We start from the raw sequence: 9,886 nt of genomic DNA, 5'->3' as shown, positions 1-9,886 counted from the left end.
ACTCATATCAGGTTGTTCCTCACCAACCTTGCATCTCCAGTTCTGCCTCTCTTCATAGTGCACAAACCATTTGGCTTATTATTTGTCTCTCCCATTTCTCTATCATACACTTGCTCATTGTAGTGGTGTTGCAGCCGCCAGTGGCTACACATGAACCGGGTCTCTGGAAGAGAGGAAAGGGGTCTGGGGAAATAATGGAATCATATGGCGAGGAAAAAAATTAGACCGAGCCATGGTTTCTGATCAAGGTCTGATGTGTATTATGAATCTGTGAATCAAGCAGGCAGGGAATCCCCTTCTCCCAATCAGCCAAATTAGCATCTTGATGCTTGGTTCTGGAGGCAGGTGAAGCAGCTCTGGAGGGTTTTGCTCCTATCAGGAACTTCTAGAGAGGTAGAGAAGTGGCAGAACAAAAGAGCTTTGTTTATCTCTGAAGCCTCACCCGGGGTGGGGTGGCTGTTTTGTGGCAAGATGAGGTCTGATTCAGCCAGCTTTTGCTGAGGGAGGTTACAATTCCTCCTTATTTATTTATTAAAAATTAGCTGGACTGGAGCATAAGATATATTTATGCACCATAGTCCTGCCTGGGAATTATGGTGGCTGGCGGCCCCATCTGTCTTAGGTCTAGATCTACTGGTCTCTCCCTTACTCAGCTTGGATGTCACGTGCAGCTAGTTTGTGTTTATTTAAACAAACCGGGCCTTTTAGTGTTTATTATTAATAAACACAACCTCTTGGCACATGACTCTGTCTTAGGTTGGTGAGAGCCATAGATCCAATGGTACATCTATGGCTGCAGGCCCTCATAGCACTACTTTTTCCCATACAGACCAAAGCCACAATATGCATTTAACACTTTTTCTTCATCACAATGAATAACTGGCATGCAGAGCCTCTCTGAAGTCCAGCCTGGAGTGCAGCCTACATGTTTGAGCCTTTCTGAAGTCGAGCTTGCATGTCTGTAACAAACCTGCTTGAGATATAAGGTCAAAAGTTTAGAAGCAACAAGCTTAACATTATCTTTGAGGATGTCCTAGGCACTCAATTCAGTTGCAAATTAGCAACGTTCAGACTCAAGGTCTGGCCTGTCGGTATGGGAGGAAGTGGCTCTGAGAATCACAAACTGTTAACTCTCAGGAAAATACTGGAGGCTATTCCAGCCAAGTGAACTTTGTTGGCTAATAAAAATTTCTAGCCATTATTTTAGTTGAAAACATGTTTATTAAAAAGACTCTGGACTTGTATCCACCCAACTAACTAATCTTTCAGGCAGCCATCATACTGAGTCTTCTCTTTGTGAGAAGACACAAACTGAGCCACTTCCTCAAATTAAGATGGAGTCTGGACCATTTCACGTGTTAGTAAGTGGATCTCTCCATTTTACCATGGCATAAGAACAGGAAATATGTGGATGCCAGTGGCAATCCTTGGCAGACTGATCCCCAGCATCAGACTGCAAACAATTTAAGACAAACAAGACAAAAGTGAGGCGTGCTTTGGAGATAACTTTGGAGGGTATGATTTCCCCTCCTATAATTATTAAAAATTAAATTTGAAAGTGCGAAGTGCATGTCAAGTAATTTATTGTCTTTGAGAATTATAAGTTATCTCAGTAATATGGGTAACATTAAATTGTTGACAAAACATTTTAAATGCTTGATTGTAATAGTCAGTTGTATAATCTGTTTTAATCTGATTAGGAACATTAAGTATAGAAATATAATGTAGGCAATAGGCACTTACAGTTTTTGTTGCCTTTCATGTTAAGGTAACTTGAAAGCCTGAAAAGGTATTAATAGTCACATGTGTATATTTTACTTTTAATTTTTAAATCAGAATTATTCTTTAAAAATGCCAAATTATCATAAGCAATTGTAAACTCTGATATACACATATACATATGTATCAATATACAAATTAAGGCTTAATTTTAGCACCTGATAAATAGTGACTACAGCATATAGTTTAAGTATTTGTGCTGAAGTAGGTAGGAAAAGTCATGAGACTAAATATGTGACTTACATATACTTCTGTCCCATAGAAGGGCTGTAGATGTATATATTAATATGAGAGGCATACGTAAATTTTAAGGGAATATAAAAGCATGTATTTAAGCAAATCTTAATGATTTATTTTTTAGATAATTATTTTTGATTAAAAACTTTTTACTATGTAATAGGCCAAATATCAATATTTTGCAATAACCAATTTAGTTGCTGTTTGAAGAAGCAAGAAATAGATGTCTCATCAGGTTTTGTTTGTTTTTGTTTTTTCGAGACAGGGTTTCTCTGTGTAGTCCTAGATGTCCTGGAACTCACTCTGTAGACCAGGCTGGCCTTGAACTCAGAAATCCACCTGCCTCTGTCACCCAAGTGCTGGGATTAAAGGTGTGTGCCACCACTGCCCGGCATCTCATCAGGTTTTAAGATATCTTTTCCAAAATACTTTAATGATTTTATCATGTAATTCTTTATTAATATCACAACAACTTCATAATAGGATGTTAAAACTCCACTTTGGATAAGAGAAAAGATAAATCTATATTAATGTTCTCTTTTGACAAAGAGTTGCTGTGGGCATATTAAAAAACCCAAACATTTGATTGCAATTGATTACAATTGATAGCAATTGTTTATAGAAGCTTTCTTTACTTTCTGCAAAAAATTCTTTGTCTCTCAAGGCCTAAGTCCTGTGGTGAGGTTAAGGTAAATAATTTGAAATAAACAACTCATCTTTTCTTTCTTGATATATCTGAGGTCCAAATATTGAAAAAGATGTTGCCTCTGAAACTTTTTCTAGAGCAACTAATACTCGCTTTTAAAGCTCATGGTATAAGAGCAAAGGTAGTAATATTTTAACATACACTGAAAAACTCAAAGTCCTAGCCCCTTGTATTGAAACAGAGACAAAAAAAATTATAATGTAAGGCTTTTAGCCATTTTTAAAGGCAAATTTTTCTAATGAGTACAAAGTCACTAGAAGCAAATGCTTTAAAATTACCAGGATGTAGAGGAAAAACAACCTTTCAAATACACGATAATCCGATTAGCCAGGCCAGATTGCAATGCTTCTACAAGTTCTATGGTCTCATTGACCTTTTATAAATTTTAAATTTAAATTTACATATGATCCATGATAATGCTGTTTTTAATTAATAAATTTTTGCTAAAATCTCTCTTTGAATCTTGGGTGAAATTTTGCTTTTATTACTGTATCCAATAAAGTCTATGTAAAAGGGGCATTGGGCCCATACCGGCCACAGTTGTCTTTAACTATTATTACCCTTGCAATTATCTTAATTACTAAATATAGATAAGTTAAGAATCTTGAGCTTGTGCTCAAACTGCAAACTGCAGCCAATGGAACACTGTCAATTTTAACCATAACTTCTAAATTTCTTTTGTAATATTAAGGCATAACCATAACTTTTGAAAAGCAAAATCCAATTTTAAACAATCTGTTTTCTTTAAAAATCAATATTAAAAACATTACATCTACCGCCTGGTAAATGGCCTATAACTTAAACCACGGCAGCTAATGAAAGACTGAATTTAGAAATTTGGGAAAAGCATGTTAATGGAAATGCATTAATGTATAACCTTTACTTAAAGAAGGCATAGGAAGTCTCTGTAACGAGCCAGGAAGGTGGACTGGTCAGTTCCAGGAACAAGATAGCAGTCAGCTATTATGAAGATAACATTGCCCAGAATAAGGAACAGTATAGCAGTCAGTCATTAAGAAGATAGCATTGACTAAACAACTGGATCTAATTAGTCCTAGGAGTGGTCAGCCATTAAGAAGATAGCGTTGACCAAACCACATTCCTCTAGACAATGAGTGTGCAGGATGACTTCCTTGTGACTTGACTCAGCTAGGTAGTGGGTTCCTTTAGAATTTTCCATTGTTCTCTTGTTATGTTTCCCTGGTAACCCTTTTACCCCCCTAGTTTGTGGTTTTTCCCTTTAAATACCAAGTACTCCTTGTGCTCGTCATGGAACTCCTCTGGCCTGCCAGACTATGAGTTTGACCCCAGATCTGGAATAAACCTCATGTGATTACAGCAAGTTCGGTCTCTCGTGAGTCATTGGGTGGTCGCGTCATCCCGAGACTTGAGTAAAGATCTCCCCAGTTCTGGGGGTCTTTCACTAGATGGCACCAAGCGACTGCCAAACTCCAGCAGGAGTCCATCTGCTGAGATTTGGACAAATTCCTCAAAACCCAGTGGAAATTTTCTAGCACTTTAATTTATTCATAAACAGAAAAAAGCAAATAAATGGTAGTGCTACCTGCCCCAGATTCCCTGGAGCTGAGATGCAGGATGCAGGCTCCTGCATTCCAAGCAGTGGGTGTATTTTTGCTGGACTCACAGAAGAAGAGCAATCCTGTCATGCCAGACCAAAGTCTCCAGGCTAAACTCAGATCACTTGCATGCACACACTCAATCTCTATGGCCTGATCTCCTGGCTGGCTCACCATGTGTCCTGAGCTACCAGTTTTAATTTAAGCTGCTGACCCTTGTTAAAAGCAGCTTTTCAGCAGGACAACTTAAATCAGCCTTCGCTGTGCACACTGAGATTAAATCAAGAGCTGGAGAGCCAGCAGATAAGATTTTTAAACATATTTTATTTTTAACATGAAACATAGAACAATAGTCATGATGAAGATACAAAAACAGACACAAATTGACATGTAGACACATTGGTGCACCAGCTATAACACAGAATCAAGACCAGGGATTTCTCCTGTCTGAGCCATAGACAAAGCAAGACATCTCTTGGTTTCTCTGTATTTCTTGGATAACTCTGAAATCCATTTTCTTTCAGTTTTGATCTTTCTTTCTCTTTTCATTTGTTTGTTTGTATTATATATGTACACATATATATGTATATGTGTACATATATATATATATATGTGTGTGTGTGTGTGTGTGTGTGTGTGTGTATATAAAGTATGGTGTGGATTCGGTCTTAAATGTTGAATAGTAGGGATACTGAAACAAAATCATCCTCAGTTTGAGAGACATGGATGGAATGTCACATGAAGATAATTATTTTTTTTTGTTTTTGTTTTTGTATTTTACTATTTTTATTTTATTTTTTATTTTATTTATGCCCTATTCCTCACACCTAATGTAGTTCTTTGACTATGGACAATTGCCTACTTGATGTTTCTGATCCTAATTGTCACTGTCAACTCCTAAGTAAGATCAGCATCGGGCCAATGTTGTCTCAGCTTAGCCCATATCCTTTAACACCTCATAACACTTTTAAAAGGATGAAATTTAAATTTCGTCAATACTATAAGTTGCTTACCTGTGCCGGATACCATCTTTTTTCTTCTGTTTCCTGTGGCACTCCATCAAGACAGTGCTGCCCTCTTTTCATCCCCTCATTTCTAAGCCACACGTTGGGGGCCAACTGTTGCAGCTGTCAGCAGCTACACACAAACCAGGTCTCTGGAAGAGAGGAAAGGGGCCTGGGAAAATAATGGAATCAGATGGAGAGGGAAAAAATGAGACCGAGTCATGGTTTCTGATCAAGGTCTGATGTGTATTATGAATCTGTGAATCAAGCAGGGAGGGAAAACCCCTCCCTCAGTCAACCAGGATCCTGTGGCCAAATTAGCATCTTGATGCTCAGTCCTGGAGGCAGGCTAAGCAGCTCAGCAGGACTTAGCTCCTAGCAGGAACTTCAAGTGAGGTAGAGAAGTAGCCGAACAAAAGAGCTTTGTTTATCTCAGGAAGCCTCACCCTAGGTGAGGTGGCTGCTTTGTGGCAAGGTGAGGTCTGATTCAGCCAGCTTTGACTGAGGGGGGTTACATAGTGGCACCTGCATGCTCCATGTCAGCAATTGTTACGTCCACCTCGACCAGCAAGAAAGACGCAACCCAAGCTCTTCCTTTTAGCAGTTGATTCAAGAACGTTGTAACAGTCTTCTCCCTCCTGCTTCTACCTCCTGCTTCTCCCTCCGGCTTCTCCTGCCTTCTTCTCCTGCCTTCTGGCTCTCCCTCGGCTGTTAAGTACTCCCAAGCTTAGCCAATCCCAATGGGTCAAATGACAAAAGCGGATAGGTCACCAAATGTGGAAGCAACGAATGGCAGCAAGCTTAGCCAAATGAGGGCTTGTTTATGAGACCGCTGGCTCTCGGAACGGCTCTCCACAGTTCCCCCTTTTAGTTTTTAAATGAAACAGGCAAGAGTAGAGGTCTGATCTCTGATGCTGGAAACAGGAACATTGTACTGATCCTCACTTAGGTGTCATCCACCCAAAGAGTACCAGACCCGTCTGATACCTTTTTCTCAGAGGTGGGGTCTGGGGTACCAACCCGCATGCAATCAGACGTGCTCTTCTCGGGGCCACTAGAAGCTGACCCGGAGTGCAGTGCTTCGCCTTACAGCCTGAACATGACGATCATTTTTGCATGACTGCCAGCCATGCCTGGGGAGACTGTCCTGCTTCAATGGCCATAAATGCTTGCACAATCATGGCTGCATTCCTTCTCTGAGTGAACCTGATCCTGCATATATACCACAGGCCCACAAGGCAGACCAGCAATAGGAGACCAACCAATCTAAAGGCAAAAATGGAACATCTGAACTTCTATTGGTACTAAAAAAGTAAGGAAACACTCGAGCATTATGTCGTATAGGCATTGGTCTTGGAAACACCGACAGAATCCCCATCTCGGCTCCGCTTGGCTCTCCACCAGGAACAGAAGAAGAAGGATGCACAGGACTCTCGGGCACGATCTCTCCATTCTGCGTGGCACACTGCTGCTTCAATCGCTCAGGGACCCACAGAGGCTCCAAACAATCCTGAGGAAAAACACAAACAGATCCCCTCGCCCACACCAATGCTGCTGGATCAGGACCATGCCATATGCCCGTGATCACATCCTTCCACTTCACAAATCCCTTCAAGGAACCTCTGCTGTACTGATGAAGATCCGCAGCCGAAAGGCCATCTACATCCAAATTTAAAAAATTTAAGGTAAAAAGAGCAAGAGCAATTCCTTCATTTGGGGTATGGCCTTGGCCAATTCCCCCTTTTTGTTTTTGTAAAAGTTCTTTAAGAGTGTGATGCGCATGCTCCACGATGCCCTGCCCTTCAGGGATTATATGACAGTTCATGGGAAACATGAACTTCCATCTGTTTACAAAGTGACATAAAGGTTTGAGCTGTATAGGCAGGTCCATTATCTAATTTTAGCTGCTGGGGTTTGCCCCAAGCAGTCCATGCCTCTAGGCAATGAGAGATGACATTGCATGCCTTTTCTCCACTCAAAGAGGTGGCATGAATGATCACGGAACACGTATCTATAGATACGTGAACATATTTTAAAGTTCCAAATTCAGAAACATGTGTCACATCCATCTGCCGGATCTTAAGGGGGGACAAGCCCCGTGGATTGACACCCATGCCAGGGGGATGATGATGGATTATACATTGAGGACAATCTAAGACCACCTGTTGGGTATCAGCTCGAGACAGATGAAATTTTTGTTGTAATGTCTTAGCATTTACATGAAAATTTTGATGGAACTGTTTAGCCATTTCCATAGAAGAACTCATGAAAATGCACTCCATCCTAGTCCATTGATCTACAATCTCATTTCCTTTACTTAAAGGTCGTGGCAACCTGGTATGAGCCCAAATATGTTGAATAAAAAATGGATTCTTTCTCTGCCAAATTAATTTCTGCAAATTCTCAAATAGTGCACAAACGGTACTATTAATTTTAATGGGGCCAGCAGTTTCAAGAATTTTAACAGCGTTAATAACATAAGCCGAATCAGATATCAAATTAAAAACAAATTGGCAATTTTTAAAAACTTCAATTACTATTTTTAGTTCAACTACTTGAGGAGAGCCTGGCGGGAATTGACATAACACGGGCTCTTGTTTCTCTACCAAATAGGCCCCACAGCCCGTTTTAGAAATTTCTTCATTCCGTGCATTGCCTTTTAAGGTGGCCCAACTTTCCACATTTGAAACATGCCCTGGAACTTCCTCTTTTGTTCTGAGCAAGCTGAATGATCGCAGCTGCAAGACCAGCATTAGTCAAAGGACCCCCTAACTCTCTACACACTTTCATCCAGGCTTCCAACCCTCTGTTTTTGCAGGGAGTGATAGCAGCCCTGCACTCTTTAGTACACTGCTCGTAAACCAGCTGCTTAATCAGAGGCATAGCAGTATCAGGATCACCAAAGATTCTGCCTGCAGCCTCTACCAATCTAGCTACAAAGTCTGAAAAGGGCTCCATGGGTCCCTGCAACATCTTAGTAAGATTACCACTCACCTCCCCTTTATTTGGTAAAGATCTCCAAGCTTTTGTGGCAATCTGTTTAACTTGCTCAAACACCTGCATTGGATATCCTGCCTGTTGATTAGCAAATCTACCCTGTCCTAGTAGCATATCTCGATCCCAGGCAGGATTTCCTGAAGCGTGATTTCCAGCAGCTTGCTCACTAGCATACTCAATCAAAAATCCCTTCCAATCCAAATACTGCCCTGGGCTCAGACAAGCGTGAGTCAGAATATTCCAGTCACTTGGCGTCATGCAATGTCTATTAAGAACCTCCACCTGAGCTAAAGTAAAAGAGGCAGTAATGCCATAAGTATGAACAGATTCAGCCAAGGATTTAATTACTTTAAAATTGAGCAGTTCCTCATATCTGTTTCCTTGAGCATCTTGAAAAACTGGGCAGGCGAGCTGGAGCTCTGACCTCACCGCTCGTCAATCCTCTGGGCAAAAGGAGTGGCCTGAACCCCCACTGTTGATTGGATTATAGGGGGGAGGTGCTGACGGCACACAGCCTGGGGGGCCTGTGTCAGTCTCTGGGCCCTTCTTCCTGCGCTTCTCTTTAATAGAGCTTCTCTCAATCTTCTCAATAAAAACCTGTAATTTCTCATCTGTATCAGACCACTCGGTATCTGAAGCTCCCTTCTCTGACTTCACAGATCGCTCTTCCTTCAGCTGCTCTAATGAGGCTTTCCCCTCTTCCGTGGCCTTACAACAGCTCTGATCTTCCAAACAGCTCCTAATGAGCTTCTACACAGGTCTTACCCCTGCTTTCAAAATACTCTGGTCCCAAGAGAAATCTAGATCCTTCCCTAACTTATCCCAGCATGAAAGGGTGAGGTTCCCAGACACCGTGAACCAAGGAGCAGCAGTGTCACACTCACTAAGGAACCTCTCCAGTGTACTTTTCTTGATTTCTAAATTTTTTGACAATAACAGCTCTTGGAGAGCCAGAAAAACTGAGTGCTATTGCAAAGTGCCCATGGTTACTTTTGTTACCCTTTTTTTTTTGTTACTTTTCTTTTACTTTCAGTTCACTACTCCTTATAGCCTCTACTTCTGAGGTCCTTATTGCCCCAACTTCCGAGATCCTTATTGCCTCTACTTCTGAAGTCCTTATTGTCCCAACTTACCTGGGAACTTACCAAGCTGGCTGCCCTGACTGCAAAAGTGTGGCCCGTGCAGTCATCTCGCCAACAAGAAGAAGACACGTGGACCCTAGGATCCTTCTGCAGTGACGTTTACTGCCCTCTTCCAGAGGGAAAAAAGGGCCGAGCCAATAATCAGCACTGCTTATATACACCACAGTGCGGCATGTCTGCCCACAGCGTGGCGTGTCTGCCCATGATTGGCTGTTCGCTCATTACCCCATGTGACACCCTGGGATGGGCCGTGACTTGGTGTCTTTTCATTCTACGCACATGCGCAAACAGTTGTTTACCAGGAGTTACAGCGGAAGTAGGCGCCATCTTGTCATGGCGAATGCCTCTCCTGCTCGACCGCTCTCCACATCTCCCTCTTTTGTTTTAGTTAAAAGGGAAGGCCAAATATAGCAAGTCAGAGAATGCTTTTGCTCTGCCAGGGCC

The 9,886-nt window shown here is 41.6% G+C and overlaps 1 long non-coding RNA gene across 2 annotated transcripts; it reads right to left on the bottom strand.

Moving 5' to 3' along the window:
* Window positions 1-236: 236 nt before the first annotated feature.
* Window positions 237-5,835, bottom strand: LOC116101141. 2 transcript variants are annotated; one of them, XR_004122807.1, is made up of 4 exons: window positions 5,750-5,835; window positions 5,313-5,475; window positions 1,744-1,781; window positions 237-385 (listed from the first exon to the last, which is right to left on the bottom strand). It is a non-coding gene; the product is annotated as an uncharacterized LOC116101141 (long non-coding RNA). The 2 variants fall into 2 exon arrangements; XR_004122806.1 differs by lacking the exons at window positions 5,313-5,475; window positions 5,750-5,835 and adding an exon at window positions 3,600-3,649.
* Between the last annotated feature and the right edge of the window lie 4,051 nt (window positions 5,836-9,886).

Source organism: Mastomys coucha, unplaced genomic scaffold, assembly GCF_008632895.1.
Source record: "Mastomys coucha isolate ucsf_1 unplaced genomic scaffold, UCSF_Mcou_1 pScaffold21, whole genome shotgun sequence".
Taxonomy (NCBI): domain Eukaryota; kingdom Metazoa; phylum Chordata; class Mammalia; order Rodentia; family Muridae; genus Mastomys; species Mastomys coucha.
This window is presented reverse-complemented; position numbering and strand designations above follow the sequence as displayed.